A 15204-nucleotide genomic window follows, 5' to 3' on the forward strand; every position below is an offset into this window, starting at 1 on the left:
GTTAACCAGTGCCTAGGGGGAGGAGTGATACTGATTAAAATTGACCTTCATGGTCCATAGATCTCTCAAGGTTAAAGAAAATAAGTTTAGGAAACAGAAGTGAAGGCTTTGGCCCTCTGCTTAGTTATTGGCATGAAAACTTGTAAGATGCCAAAAAGGGACTGAAGAGTGGGGGAGCGGGGAATAACATCCATTATTCCAAAATAACTCTGCTTTGAAGACGTATCCTCAGTTGAGGAAGGGGAGAGAAATAGCAGCAGCTGCATGACTTTTTCTATGGCCAGTGCGACTGTGAATGCTCCCCCTGCACTATATTATGTTTTACTTTGTTTCATGCAGAGCTGATCCTATTAGCCAAGTCCAGTCAATTCTCCCACCCTTTTCTCCTTTTAGTGTTCCTTTTGCTTTCCTTCATTTTATGTTATGTCTGAAAGATGCTAAATTCAGTCTGCATGGGATCAATTGTCCTTTAATTGTTTACCAGTTCCATTTAAGTGGATCGCATTTTCACAGGCCTCTTCTGTTTCATGCTTCAAAATCATGAAAAGGTGAATTGAAATATACACTATCTTCTTTTAGGGTGGCAGTGGAGTCATATTTCAGTTCCTTAATATTTTTCATTACCTTTCAATAATTAGTTATTACAGAATTCTTAATTCCGGCCGTACACAATTCAGGGCAATAATTTATTACTCAATTTGCTGGGGTAGGAGACTAGCTTTTGTTTTATTGAAACAATTGCCCTCCCCCAGCTGTTGAATTGTCAACATTGTAACACACCTGGATACTGGATATTAGAAAAGTCCATCAGCTAATCCACTGTCAAACTCTGAAGAAAGAACAGCTATGATCAAATCAAGTCCATAGAAACTGTCCAATATGTTATTGATATTTCCCAGCAAAGCATCCATCTGGGCACTGGGACAAAAGGGGGAAGACTAACTGGAAACAACTGGAACAAATTTTACCCCAAGAGTCTCACTCAAATGAAAGCCAGTACGAGAGTGTTAATTCACTAGTGTTACTGGTAGGGGGGCACATTGCCTTAGGGTGCAGTCTATACATGCAAAGGTCAGATACCTCCAGAGGAACTACTGCAGGTTGTACCTCTTCTCCCACTTTGTGTGTCTTGTCTGTTTAGACCACACACTCTCCAAGGCACTTCTACTCTGTGTTTGCACAGTGCTTAGCACAATAGCAGCCCCATTCTCGATTGCTCATTAGACCATTATAAATATGATTAGTTAAGAACTGCACCTTCCAGAGACACAACCCTTCCCTCAATTCTTGGTCCCCTTGTCTTGAGAAAGGTTGTGCCATAAAACTTAATTCAACCATTATATGTAAGACTGGGCTTTCCAAAAGCATTTCAGTGTTGAGTTAACTCAATGGGATTCTGACCACTGACTTCAGCAGAAGCTGAGCTAGCCCACTGCCCAGTGCTTCTGCCAGTCTCAACCTCAAGGACCAGCCTACTTTTATAGATGTTAATGTCAAAACTCCATTGACTTTAAGGGCAGCATGATCACACCCTCTCCCTTCAACAGTATCCAGCTATAACACATTAAACCATTACGGATGTAATTGAAGTATGTGCATTAACAGCTACTGCAGCTATACTTCTTTTCTGCCATGCATATTTCATGCATATCGTTAACGACCTTAACTGTTAGTTCCTTTACTTTCAAAGGTTTACATTTTTAAAGTGTACAGATATAGCCACCTTTCAAAGATTTTTGTTAGACACACACACACACACACACACACACACACACACACACACACACAGAGTGTTTTAATTGACAGAGTACCTTATACCTTCATAATGGTCCTTCTACACAGGTAAGCTTCAAGAGTGCATTTCTTAATCTAATGAAATATTTATCATATCTGAGATCTAAAGTGTACATATTCAATTTTTCATGCACACCTTTACATGATTCATGAGCTTCACCCATGATGTGAGTTCTTTTCATTACAGTTTGTTTTTATGTATCATTGTTACCCTTTTTGCAACCAGACTTACACTGAACTGACAAATATCATTCAGGTACCTTTGAGCAAAGCAGAGCTTACCTTCTGATAGAGATTATGGAGTATTGGCACCTGTGGTAGCTCTCTCTGTAAACAAAAAATAAATGAAATGAAAGTCCAGGATCATGCTACATTTATGATGAAGCACAATGTATTAACATTAGATCAGGTTAGAAAAAGAGGGGTTTTGTGTATTTTCCCCCAAACATGGTACCACATTTTTTTAGATAGTCAAAAGCAACTGACTGGCTGAGGAAAGCTTTCTTATTTCCATTGATCTGAAAATGGATATTATCCTAAGCTTTCATGTGTTTCATAATCAGATTTGTGTTTTTATATATTTGTTGAAGCTCATCTAGTCTAACCTCCTACTCCAAGCAGGACCAACTTCAACCCAATTATTCCAGACTGGGCTTTATCAAGCCTGGTGTTTAAAACCTCTAAGGGTGGAGATTCCATCACCTCCCTACGCAACACATCGCAGTGCTTCACCACCTTCCTAGTGAAGTAGTTTCCCTAATATCCAACCTAGACCTCTCCCACTGCAACAGAGACCATTATTCCTCATTCTGTCATCTCTCACCACTGAGAACAGCCTCTCCATCCTCCTTGGAACCTGCTTTCAGGTAGTTGAAGGCTGCTAACTCCCCTCATTCTTCTCTTCTGCAGATTAAATGAGCCCAGCACCTTCAGCTTCTCCTCTCAAGTCATGTGCCTCAGCCCCCTAATTATTTTTGTTCCCTACTCTGATCTCTCTCCAATTTGTCCTCATCCTTTCTGCAGGGTGGGGGCCAAAACTAGCCACAATACTCGAGATGAATAATCACTTCCCTCAATCTGCTGGCAATACTCCTACTAATTCAGTTGACTATGCCATGAGCAACTTTTGCAACAAGGGCACAATGTTGAGTCATATCCACTGTAATCCCCAGGTCCTTTTCTGCAGAACTGCTACTTAGCCAGTCTATCCCTAGCCTTTAGCAGTGCTTGAGTCTTCCTTTTTAAGTGCAGTATTCTTCACTTGACCTTGTTAAACCTCACATGACGGCTACATCTAACTGGCCCCTTTTCCGAAAGGGGCATGCTAATTTTCAACTTCAGAATAGGGAAATCCGTGGTGGATTTAAATAAAGATGTCCGCCGCTTTTTTCCGGCTTGGGGAAAAGCCAGAAAAAAGCATCTAGACTGGCCCGATCCTCCGGAATAAAGCCCTACTTCGAAGTAGGAATAAGAGATCCTCCAGAATAGGGCTTTATTCCGGAGGATCGGGCCAGTCTAAATGCTTTTTTCCGGCTTTTCCCCAAGCCAGAAAAAAGCGGCGGACATCTTTATTTAAATCCCGCGGGGGATATTTAAATCCCCCGCGGATTTCCCTATTCTGAAGTTGAAAATTAGCATGCCCCTTTCGGAAAAGGGGCCAGTGTAGATGTAGCCGACTTGTTTTGGCCCAATCTTCCAATTTGTCTAGGTCACTCTGGATCCTATCTCTACCTCTCCTCCCAACTTACTATCATTCACTAACTTGCTGAGAGTACCGTCTACCCCATCATTCAGATCATTAATAAAGATGTTGAAAAAAACTGGCCCCAGGACTGACCCCTGGATCACTCCACTTGATACCAACTGCCAATTAGACATTGAGCCATCAATCACTACTCATTGAGCCTGATGATCTAGCCAGATTTTTATCCATTCATCCAATTCATAGTTAACTTACTGCAAGAATACTGTGGGAGACCATATCCAAAGCTTTGCTAAAGGCGAGGTATGTCACATCCAGTATTTTCCTCATATCCACAGAACCAGTTATCTCACCATAGAAGTCTATTTGGTTGGAGAGGCATGAATTGCCCTTTGTGAATCCACGTTGAATATTCCTACTCTCCTTCCTTTCTTCCAAGCGTTTCAAAATGGATTCCCTGAGGATCTGTTCCATGATTTTTTTCAAGGGCTGAGGTAAGGCTGACTGGTCTTCCTTCTTCCCTTTTTTAAAGATAGGTACTACATTTGCCTTTTTCCAGTTATCCAGGACCTCCTCTGATCACTGCAAGTTTTCAGAGATAATGGCCAATGCCTCTGCAATTACATCAGCCTAATCTCTCAGCACCTTCGGATATATTAGTCCAGCTCCATGGACTTGTGCATGTCCTGCCTTTCTAAATAATCCTTAACTTATTCTTTCATTATGTGGGCTGCCCACCTCCTCTCCATACAGTGCTGGGCAGTGCAGTGGTCTGGGAGCTGCCCTTATCTGAGAAGACAAAGGCAAAAAAAGCATTGAGCTCTTCAGCTTTTTCCACATCTTGTGTCACTTGGTTGACTTGCCCATTTAGTAAGGGCTTCCACACTTTGCCTGACCTTCTTTTTGTTGCTAACATACCTATAGAAACTCTTCTTGTTGTCCTTCACATTCCTTGCTATGTGTAACTCCAATTCCTCCCTAGTCATCTGTCCACGTTTCCACTTCTTGTTAGCTTTCTTTTTGTGTTTTAGCTAGTCAAAGATTTTTCTATTAAGCCAAGCAGGTCTTCTGACATATTTGCTATTCTCTCTGAACATTAGGACGGTTTGTTCCCATGCTCCCAATAAGGCTTCTGTAAAATACTGACAGCTGTCCCAGGACTTCTTTCCCCCTCATTTGGCATCCCAGGGATCCTGCCCATCAGTTTCCTGAGGGAGTCAAAGTCTGAAGTCTAGAGTCCATATTCTAGTGCTTTCCTTTCTTTCTTTTGTCAGGATCCTGAACTCAACCATCTCATAGTCACTGCTGCCTGGGTTGCCGTATACTTTTACTTCCCCTACCAATTCTTCCCTGTTTGTGAGCAGCAGGTCAAGAAGAACATGACCCTTAGTTGGTTCCTCCAGAACTTGCACTATGAAGTTGTTTCCAACACTCTCTAAAAACTGGATTGTCTGTGCACTGCTGTACTGGTCTCCCAGCAGATGTCAGAGCAATTGGAGTCCCCCATGAGAACTAGGGCCTGTGATCTGGAAAATTCTTTATGAAAAAAGACTCATCTACCTGAACCTCCTGGTCTAGTGTATAGCAGAGGCCCACTATGACATCATTCTTGTTGCTCTTGCCTCTAATCTCAATCCAAAGTATTATTTCAAAGCACATCCCTACCGACACTCACTGTAGCTATCCTTGTAAGCTACCATCAACTCCACTAGCACACCTTTGGCTTACAACATAACCACGTGTCTCCAAGCAGATCCTCTCAATTCTTCTAGGAAGTTCCTTGAAGGGATCTTGTAAATCTTTGCTACAAAGCACTTGTACAGCATCCTTGGACGAGGACTGCAAAAATGCAAATCATTACTACCACCACCAGTTATTGTTACATATTAAACAACAGAAATCATTTGGATACCCCTCCTTAGTCCTTCAAGATTTTCTTCACATGAACAAATTTTAAACTTGTGTACTTTAAGCTTGCTCTTAGAAGGCATTGAACATTCTTGTTGAGTGTTCTTCACTCATCTCAATAAGGAGGCCAGAGCTCAGTGCTTTATATAATCTATCCTTAAGAAATTCAGAGTTCGGAAGACTTTACAGAGGCATATTACAAATGTATTCTGAAGGCAGTACAACATCTAGAATCATAACAGAGTGCCCCAACATTGTATTAAAAACATTTTGGCTTTCTAAACAATTTAAATAACGTGCTTTGGTATCTTCATTGAACTTGACAGGACTTTTTTGTAAGAAAAATAATTATTTTTATACAGTATCCTCTAATAGTTACTCGTTATGTGAATAAATCTCTCCATTAAAATTGGAACCACTTTCCTGTTCTTAATTTTGCAGACTAAAAAACAGAACCCAAGCACAATCACTTTCTCCAGCTTAATGAAATTCGAAGTATGTTCAAATGCAAGCTACATGCAGACGGTAGAGCGAGTGTGTTTTCTCTGTAAAATTGGGAATGAGAAGACAGCACAGCTGGAATCTCAACCAAATGCTAAATTAGTAACAATGTTTCTGTGGCCTTTAATATTTAATTGACATCATATATGTACACACATAGAAATATAAATTACACCACTAAGTATAAACATTCTTTAACATACATGATTTACAGCACTGAAATAAAATATAAATTATCTGCCAAATGGCAAGTTCAGAATTTCATCTTTCCATTGAAACACATAGGCTTTGTCTATACTACAAGTTTTTGTCGGAAGAGGTAATGCAAATGAAGGATTGTCCATAAAATCCTTCAATGCCTTTTGCGCAAGAGGTTTTCGTGCAAAAACAGGCACTACGGATGTGTCTGTTTTGCCCAAAAAAACCCTTTTGTGCAAGATCCTTATCCTCCCTCTGGGAAAGGCATAAGGATCTTGGGCAAAAAGGGGGTTTTGCGCAGAACGGACACGTATACATGGCCTGTTTTTGTGCAAGAACCTCCTGCGCAAAAGGCATCAGAGGAGATTATGAAAATGAAGCACGACAATATACTAATCAGTGCTTCACTTGCATTGCCTCTTCCAGCAAAAACTCATAGTGTAGACATAGCCCTAATGTCACAAGTATTTGAAAATGCTTCTTTAGTATGTAGTAAGTACTTCCGAACTGAGTGCATGATACAGTGTTTACTGCATACTCATTAGGAGCAATGGTTGGTCAAAGATTGAACTATCAGGGCAGCACCAATTTATCTTTCTTGTACTTTTGTTTTCGCATCTGTAAAATGGGGCTGATGCTACTTTGATACAAAGGCATACTTGCATAAGAGCTTTTAGCAACACTACAAACTATTTGTTTAGTCAAGTTTTTAATGATTCACATAACAGTTTCTACAGCAGAAAGCTTTGAGATTCAGCCCTCAGAGGGTATGTCTACACTGCCACCGTAGTTCGAACTAGGGTGGCTAATGTAGGCATTCGAAGTTGCAAATGAAGCCTGGGATTTAAATATCCCGGGCTTCATTTGCATCTTACCGGGCACTGCCATTTTTAAATCCCCATTAGTGTGGACTCTGTGCCCACGGCTACACGCGGCACGGAGTAGGTAATTCGAATTAGGCTCTCTAATTCGAACTACCGTTACTCCTCATGGAACGAGGTGTACCAGTAGTTCGAATTAGAGAGCGTAATTCGAACTACCTACTCCGTGCCGCATGTAGCCGCGGGCACGGAGTCTGCACTAACAGGGATTTAAAAATGGCGGCGCTCGGCAAGATGCAAATGAAGCCCGGGATATTTAAATCCCAGGCTTCATTTGCAACTTCGAATGCCTACATTAGCCACCCTAGTTCGAACTAGGGTGGCAGTGTAGACATACCCTCTGAGGGCTGAATCTCAAAGCTTTCTGCTGTAGAAACTGTTATGTGAATCATTAAAAACTTGACTAAACAAATAGTTTGTAGTGTTGCTAAAAGCTCTTATGCAAGTATGCCTTTGTATCAAAGTAGCATCAGCCCCATTTTACAGATGCGAAAACAAAAGTACAAGAAAGATAAATTGGTGCTGCCCTGATAGTTCAATCTTTGACCAACCATTGCTCCTAATGAGTATTCCCGGGCTTCATTTGCAAGTGCGGTATGCCTCCATTACCCCGCTAGTTCGAACTAGCGGGGTAGTGTAGACATACCCTTGGAAAGTTATTTCGAAATAAGGGCTGTTATTTTGAAATAACTTTGCTGTGTAGACATATCCTGGATGCTCAACTGTTGCTATTTAGAAATAGCAGCTCCCCAAAGTCATTCAAAGTAGTTACTCTCCCATGCTTCTTAGGGCTCTAAGTTAAGGTAGCACATCCACTTTAAGAGAACCTGCCTCAGTCTAATTTCGAGGCTTCCCTGTAATATGGACACACTTTTTTGAAATCGCTATTTCAGGAGTTATTTAACAGTAAGTTTTTTGTAAATACATTTCCTAGTGTAGATATGCCTAGTGTCTCCTACTTCTAGCCCCATAGGACATACAGAAAATCCATATTCTGGTATCACATAAAGGAGATATTTTTGTCTATATGAAATATTAGTACATGAATATGGAATTAATTGACCAAATTTGTCTTCAGAACAGGGCTATGCATGTGATCTACAGGCAGTCCCCGGGTTACGTACAAGATAGGGACTGTAGGTTTGTTCTTAAGTTGAATCTGTATGTAAGTTGGAACTGGCATCCAGATTCAGCCGCTGCTGAAACTGACCGCCAGTTCTGACTTACATACAGATTCAACTTAAGAACCCCAGGCGTCCCCAAGTCAGCTGCTGCTGAAACTGATCAGCAGCTGATTCCAGGAAGCCTGGGGCAGAGCAACTCTGCCTCGGGCTCCTCGCTCCTCGGTGCTACTGGACCAACCCAGCAGCACCCCAGCTGCTCTGCCCCAGGCGTCCTGATTCAGCCACTGCTGAAACTGACCAGCAGTGGCTGAATCAGGACCTGGGGCAGAGCAGCTGGGGTGCTGCCGGGTTGGTCCAGTAGTGCCCAGAGCGGCGCTGCAGGACCAATTGGCAGCGCCCCAGCTGCTCTGCCCCAGGGTCCAAAACAAAAGCCTGGTCTTCTGGGGGGGGCACACTAGCTGCACCCCCCCCCCCCCAGCAGACCAGGGACACGGGGAGCAGAGCCGCAGCGGCAGCGGGGTGCCGCGCCTCTGAGGCTTTGCTCTGGCAAAGTCTCAGAGGCGCAGGACCCCGCCACTGCTGCGGCTTCAGTCCCGGTGCCTGTGGTCTGCTGGGGACGGTCCCCAGCAGACCACAGGCACCGGGACTGAAGCCGCAGCCAGGGACTGAAGCCGCACCGGGACTGAAGGTGCAGCAAAGCCTCAGAGGCGCGGGAACCCGCCGCTTCTGCGGCTTCAGTCCCGGTGCCTGTGGTCAGCTGGGGACGGTCCCCAGCAGACCACAGGCACCGGGACTGAAGCCGCAGCAGCGGCGGGTTCCCGCGCCTCTAAGGCTTTGCCCTGGCAAAGCCTCAGAAGCACGGGAACCCGCCCGGTGCCCCTGGTCTGCTGGACACGGTCTCCAGCAGACCAGGGGCACCGGAGCAGCTTACGAACGGGGCTTTCTCGCCCCGGAGCTCGCAGGTAGCAATCCTCCACCTCGACCTCTGGGGCGAGAAAGCCCCGTTCGTAAGTGCGGATCCGATGTAAGTCGGATCCACGTAAGTCGGGGACTGCCTGTACTCTTTGGTGTGTGTTTGTTGTCTTCACTGTTTTTGGCTATTTTAATCTATTAACTGCTGTATTAACTGCTTCATCATGAAGTTTCTCCTTTTTATTTGACTACTAAAGCTGAATATGAAATACTACTTCTCTTTTGCACTTTCGATCATTTAGGTTGGGCAAATACATTGGATTGCTTCTAAGGAAGTGGTAACACATTCTTACTTGCAAGCACGTTTGCAGTCCATCAAGGAGTTGTTTATGTATTCAGAATTTGGTGCAATGTGATGGTGCATTAAAAGAGTTTCTTTTAATGGGTGGAACCAATGTAAAGCTTTAATATTAAAGTCTTAAAAACAAAGAAGTGAGTGTAAAAATGAATTTCCTCTAGGTTTCCTGGAAGTACCTTTGATAATATGCCATGCTAAGCATTTTCTGCACTTTGAAAAGCAGCTCTAAAACAGTAGATATTTTCCAGAGCTGGATCACTAAATCTTTTGAACCATATTCCAATGGTACTTTTACTTATTTGTTAAATTAGCTACTGTTTTCAAAGACATAGAGAGAGAGAGAGAGAGAGAGAGAGAGAGAGAGAGAGAGAGAGAGAGAGAGAGAGAGAGAAATGTATTTGCATCTGTGTGTGGTGGTTTGTTTCAGGAAAAGAAAAAGTTTTTCAATGAGACTGCATGTCTCCATTTGGCTAGGCATTTTTGAACTTGAATAAAATAGTCTTTTGGCACTCTGAAGCAATGCCTACAAATTTGCTAGGTTTTAATTAGAAAAAGAATGACCTATTTTCTCTCCTTTTTACAGTACTGAAAACCCCCCCGAAGAGAAAGTATTAAGCCACTCCATCTTATCTTGGTACATATTGTGAGACAATTGAGAGGTGGGGGAGAGAATCATGAAGCACATGAGTTTGGAAGAGGCACCACTATTCTTCAAGCAGAGCTTGCAATTGCAGTAACTAATTCATATATGTGGGACTCTTCGTTGCTCATGAAATGTGTTGTGATCTCATTTCAGTATCGGCTAGACCCTATCCAAAGCCACCACTACATAAAATGCACTGATTTCTTTCCCTGTTTGCAATGTTGTTGTAGGCATATTGGTCCCAGGATATTAGAGAAACAAGGGGGTGGTGATAGAAATGTAGCCGTGTTAGTCTGGGGTAGTTAAAGCAAAATGCAGGACAATGTAGCACTTTAAAGACTAACAAGATGGTTTATTAGATGACGAGCTTTCGTGGGCCAGACCCACTTCCTCAGATCAAATAGTGGAAGAAAGTAGTCACAACCATATATACCAAAGGATACAATTTTAAAAAATGAACAAATATGAAAAGGACAAATCACATTGCAGAACAGGAGGGGGATGCGGGGGGGGGGGGGGGGAAGGAAGGAAGGTAAGTGTCTGTGAATTGATGATATTAGAGGTAGGGAGAGTGGGATGTTTGTGAGTTAATGGTATTAGAGGTGATAATTGGGGAAACTATCTTGGGGTACGTCTACACTACAGCGCTAGTTCGAACTAACTTAGTTCGAATTAGTTAATTCGAACTAAGCTAATTCGAACTAACGTGTCTAGAACTAAAAACTAGTTCGAATTAGCGTTTTGCTAATTCGAACTAGCAAGTCCACATTGAGTGGACTCTGAACAGGGCTTAAGGATGGCCGGAAGCAGTGCCGGCAGGGCATAAAAGGAGGACTTAGAGCATGGAGATGCTGTCTCAGGCTAGCCGAGGGCTGCGCTTAAAGGGTCCCGACCCCCACCCCGGACACACAGTTCTAAGGGGTGCCCCGCTTGCAAAGAAGTTCTGGCTTGGAGTGCCCGGAGTACACACACTGGGCACATCACACCACTCGGCCATCAGCCCGGCTGCACTTGCCGCAGGCTGCCATCTGGGGAGAGGGGGTAATTGGGGGGCTGCAGGAGAGCTTCCACCCCCAGAAGCCCGCAGAGCCAGCCCAGTCCTCCCCATCGGGGGCTCGTACCCTATTCCTCCCTCACCTCCTTCCACTTACCCTTCCCTAGCCCCCCTTCTTATTGATGTACAAAATAAAGATAACGTTTCTTCCAACATTGACTCTGTCTTTATTGAAAAAAACTGGGGGAGACTGGGAAAAGGAGGTGGGAGAGGGGAAGAGAAAGGCTGGGAGAAGGGAGGGCAACTAACATGATCAGGGGTTGGGAACAGGTCCCAGATGAAGAGAGGCTACAGAGACTGGGACTGTTCAGCTTAGAAAAGAGGAGACGGAGGGGGGACAGGATAGAGGTCTCTAAAAGCAGGGGTTGGGTGGAGAGGGTGCATTCAGAAAAGTTCTTCCTGAGTTCCCATAAAGAAGGACTAGAGGACACCAAAGGAAAGGAATGGGTAGCAGGCTTGAAACTAGTAAGAGAAAGTTGTTCTTCTTCTTCTTCTTCACAAAGCAAATAGTTAACCTGTGGAACTCCTTGCTGCAGGAGGCTGTGAAGGCTACAACTAGAACAGAGTTGAAAGGGAAGTGAGATCAAGTCATGGACATTGGGTCCATGGAGTGGTATTAGCCAGGGGGTAGGAGTGGTGTCCCTGCCCAAAGTTTGTGGAAGGCTGGAGAGGGATGGCACGAGACAAATGGCTTGGTCACTGTCTTCGGTCCATCCCCTCCAGGGTCCCTAGGGTTGGCCGCTGTCGGCAGACAGGCTACTGGGCTAGATGGACCTTTGGTCCAGGACGGCCATTGTAAGCTCAGGGCTCAGTGGACCCCCTTGATTTTCATGCACACCTGCTCCTGGGTGGCCAGGCTGTCAGCTCTCCTGCCCTAGACAGCCACTTTCCTGTGCCTAGTGCGGAGATCGTGGACGAGGTCCACGATGTCCGCACTAGCCCAGGAAGGTGCCCGCCTCTTGCGGTCCAGGGCAAGCTCCCGGGAGCCGCCAGCCTGGTCCCGGCAAGAGGGGGTGGGCTGGGGGGCATCGGGTGGGTGGCTCTGTGCCGTGCCAGGTGCAGGGTCTGCTAGCTGGGTGCTGGCAGGCTTGTACCTGGCACGGGCACCGTAGCCAGCCCGTGCCCCTTTAAGGGGTCCGGGGCCGGGAGGGGGCATAGAGTTTCCCTGGTGTTGGCCAGAGTGGCCACCAGGGAAACCTGGGGAGGGCTAGCCTCCCACTAGTTCGAACTAAAGGGCTACACAGCCCTTAGTTCGAACTAGCTAGTTCGAACTAGGCATTAGTCCTCGTAAAATGAGGTTTACCTAGTTCGAACTAAGCGCTCCGTTAGTTCGAATTAAGTTCGAACTAACGGAGCGCTAGTGTAGCGCCTAGGAAAGTTAGTTCGAACTAACGTCCGTTAGTTCGAACTAACTTTGTAGTGTAGACATACCCTTGGTAATGGGTGAGATAGTTCAAATGTTTGTTAAGTCCTTGTTGGAAAGTGTCGAATTTTAACATGAATGACAGTTCAGAGGATTCCCTTTCAAGTGCAGATGTAAAAGGTCTTTGTAGCAGAATGCAGGTGGTTAAGTCATTGAGAGAGTGTCCTTTCTGGTTAAAATGGCAAGAAACTGTTTTCTCTTTGTGATCTTGTCTGATATCTGTTTTGTGGGCATTAATCCTTTGGCGAAGTGTCTGAGATGTTTGTCCAATGTACATAGCAGACGGACACTTTTGGCACATGATAGCATAGATTATATTTCTGGATGCGCAGGAATATGTGTTCTTGATCTTATAACTCACTTGGTTAGGTCCAATAATGGTATCAGCAGAATGAATATGTGGACAAAGCTGGCAACGGGGTTTGTTGCAAGGGAAGGTCCCAGGGTTGGTATTAGTGTGGTATGTCCTGTGGTGGTTGGTAAGAATCATCTTGAGGTTAGGTGGTTGTCTATAGGAGACTATGGGTCTATCTCCCAGAGCCTCTTTGAGTATGGTATCCTGTTCCAATATAGGCTGTAGTTTATTGATAATGTGTTGGACAGGTTTAAGTTGGGGGTTGTAGGTGATGACAAGTGGTGTTCTATTGTTGGTTTTCTTGGGTCTGTCTTGAAGTAGATGGTTTCTAGGTATTCGTCTGGCTCTTTCAATTTGCTTTTTTATTTCTCTGGGTGGGTAGTTGAGATTTATAAATGCTTGGTAGAGATCCTGAAGCTTCTGGTCTCTGTCAGTGGGATTAGAGCAGATGCGGTTGTATCGAAGGGCTTGGCTATAGACGATGGATCGTGTGGTGTGTTCTGGATGGGAGCTGGATGCATGTAGGTAACTGTATGAGTCGGTGGGTTTTCTGTAGAGAGTGGTGTCTAATTTTCCATTGTTGATTTGTACAGTGGTGTCCAGGAAGTGGATCTCTCGTGTAGAATGGTCCAGGCTGAGGTTGATGGTGGGGTGTAGGTTGTTGAAATCTCTGTGGAATATCTCCAGTGTTTCTTGGCCATGCGTCCAGATCATAAAGATGTCATCGATGTACCGTAGGTAGAGGAGGGGTGAAAGGGGACGGGAGTTGAGGAAACGTTGTTCTAGGTCAGCCATAAAGATGTTAGCATACTGTGGGGCCATATCTTTTATTGGACCAACTTCTGGTGAGAACAGAGACATCTTTGTAAAGATGACAGGAATCATAGAACCATAGAGCTGGACTAATCCCAACTAAATCTACCCGGCCAGGGCTTTGTCAAGCTGAGACTTAAAACACCTCTAGGGATGGAGACTCCACTACTTCCCTAGGTAACCTATTCCAGTGCTTCACCACCCTCCTAGTGAAATAGTTTTTCCTAAAGCTCATCTTCATCCCTCGTTGGCTGTCTCCACAGAACAGAAGTACAGTTATATTTGCATTCCTGGAAGGATTTCCTCCGTGCTGATATTGGGGCAAATGGAAGGAATAGCCTCAGTGCCCGGCCTGTGTGGTTGAAGAATGTCAATCTCTAGGTCTCTTAATTCAGTGCCTGCCATGGACTTTAATTTCATTTAGGAAAAACAAGTAGAAATGCTGCCACTCCACTGCCAGTTCAAAGAAAAAAAATTCTTAAATTATAACAAGGCAGATCACAAAGAATAAAAGCAAATAAATGATACATAAATCATGTAATCTCTTTTCCACTGCTGTTCATTAAAATCTTCAAAATAAATCAAAAGAACATTGCCAAAAACAGTCTGGGATAACTGGAATTTTACAACCCTATACTGGCTCATCATGCTAACATCCTACGCTATCTTAAAAAAGCACACCCACACATTCAGCTGTGAGAATTCTTAGAAGGAATTCCTTCACTTTGCAAAACTGTTGAGTAAATAAGCTGCTTTACTGATAAGATACGCTCTCTGGCTCTCCTACTTTAAAACATGGGGAATCTAATGCTCTCTGGCTCTCCTGCTTTAGAACATGGGGAATCTAGAACCTGGTCATACAAGCAGAACAGGTCAAAAATGCAACTGCTTATTAAGTCATTTTGCCAGTAAATATTGTGTAACATTTCCTTCGTGGGGGCCTATGAATTGTTCATGAGAATTCAGTTGACTGCCAGGTATCTGAAAATGCTCACTAATACACATTGAAAATAATTAGTTTATTTGATGCTTAATATAAAGGCCAAGAAGCAATTAACGATATTTAGCATCCTGTTTAAAATATTGTTTCATTGAATAGGGAGCAGGAATATCATGGGATTTTGATGACTAACAACATACTTTGAACAGCAAACAGTTAAAGTGAACCATCCATAAAACAATGAGTAGTCCTGCAACACTTTAGAGACTATCTAGCTATATAGTATCATGAGCTCTCGTGGACAAAACCCACTGCCTGAGATCTGACTACTTATTTTTAAGTTACAGTCTGCCCCTCTGAAACTTTCATCCAGAGAATGTATTTGCAGACATTTACTAATAACCCATCAGCTGAAATCTGTTCTAATTATTCAGAAGATATTTATACAATTATCTTTATAATTGTAGGAGTGAGGAGTAGTTCATGAACAACATCGAGGGAAAAAACGTTTAATTCACCATATAAATTGTGTGAAAGAAACAATTTCACCAGCATTAATGTAACAGACTTTACCCTAAAATTAGCAATACTACTACTT

Source organism: Pelodiscus sinensis, chromosome 12 (assembly GCF_049634645.1).
Source record: "Pelodiscus sinensis isolate JC-2024 chromosome 12, ASM4963464v1, whole genome shotgun sequence".
NCBI lineage: Eukaryota > Metazoa > Chordata > Testudines > Trionychidae > Pelodiscus > Pelodiscus sinensis.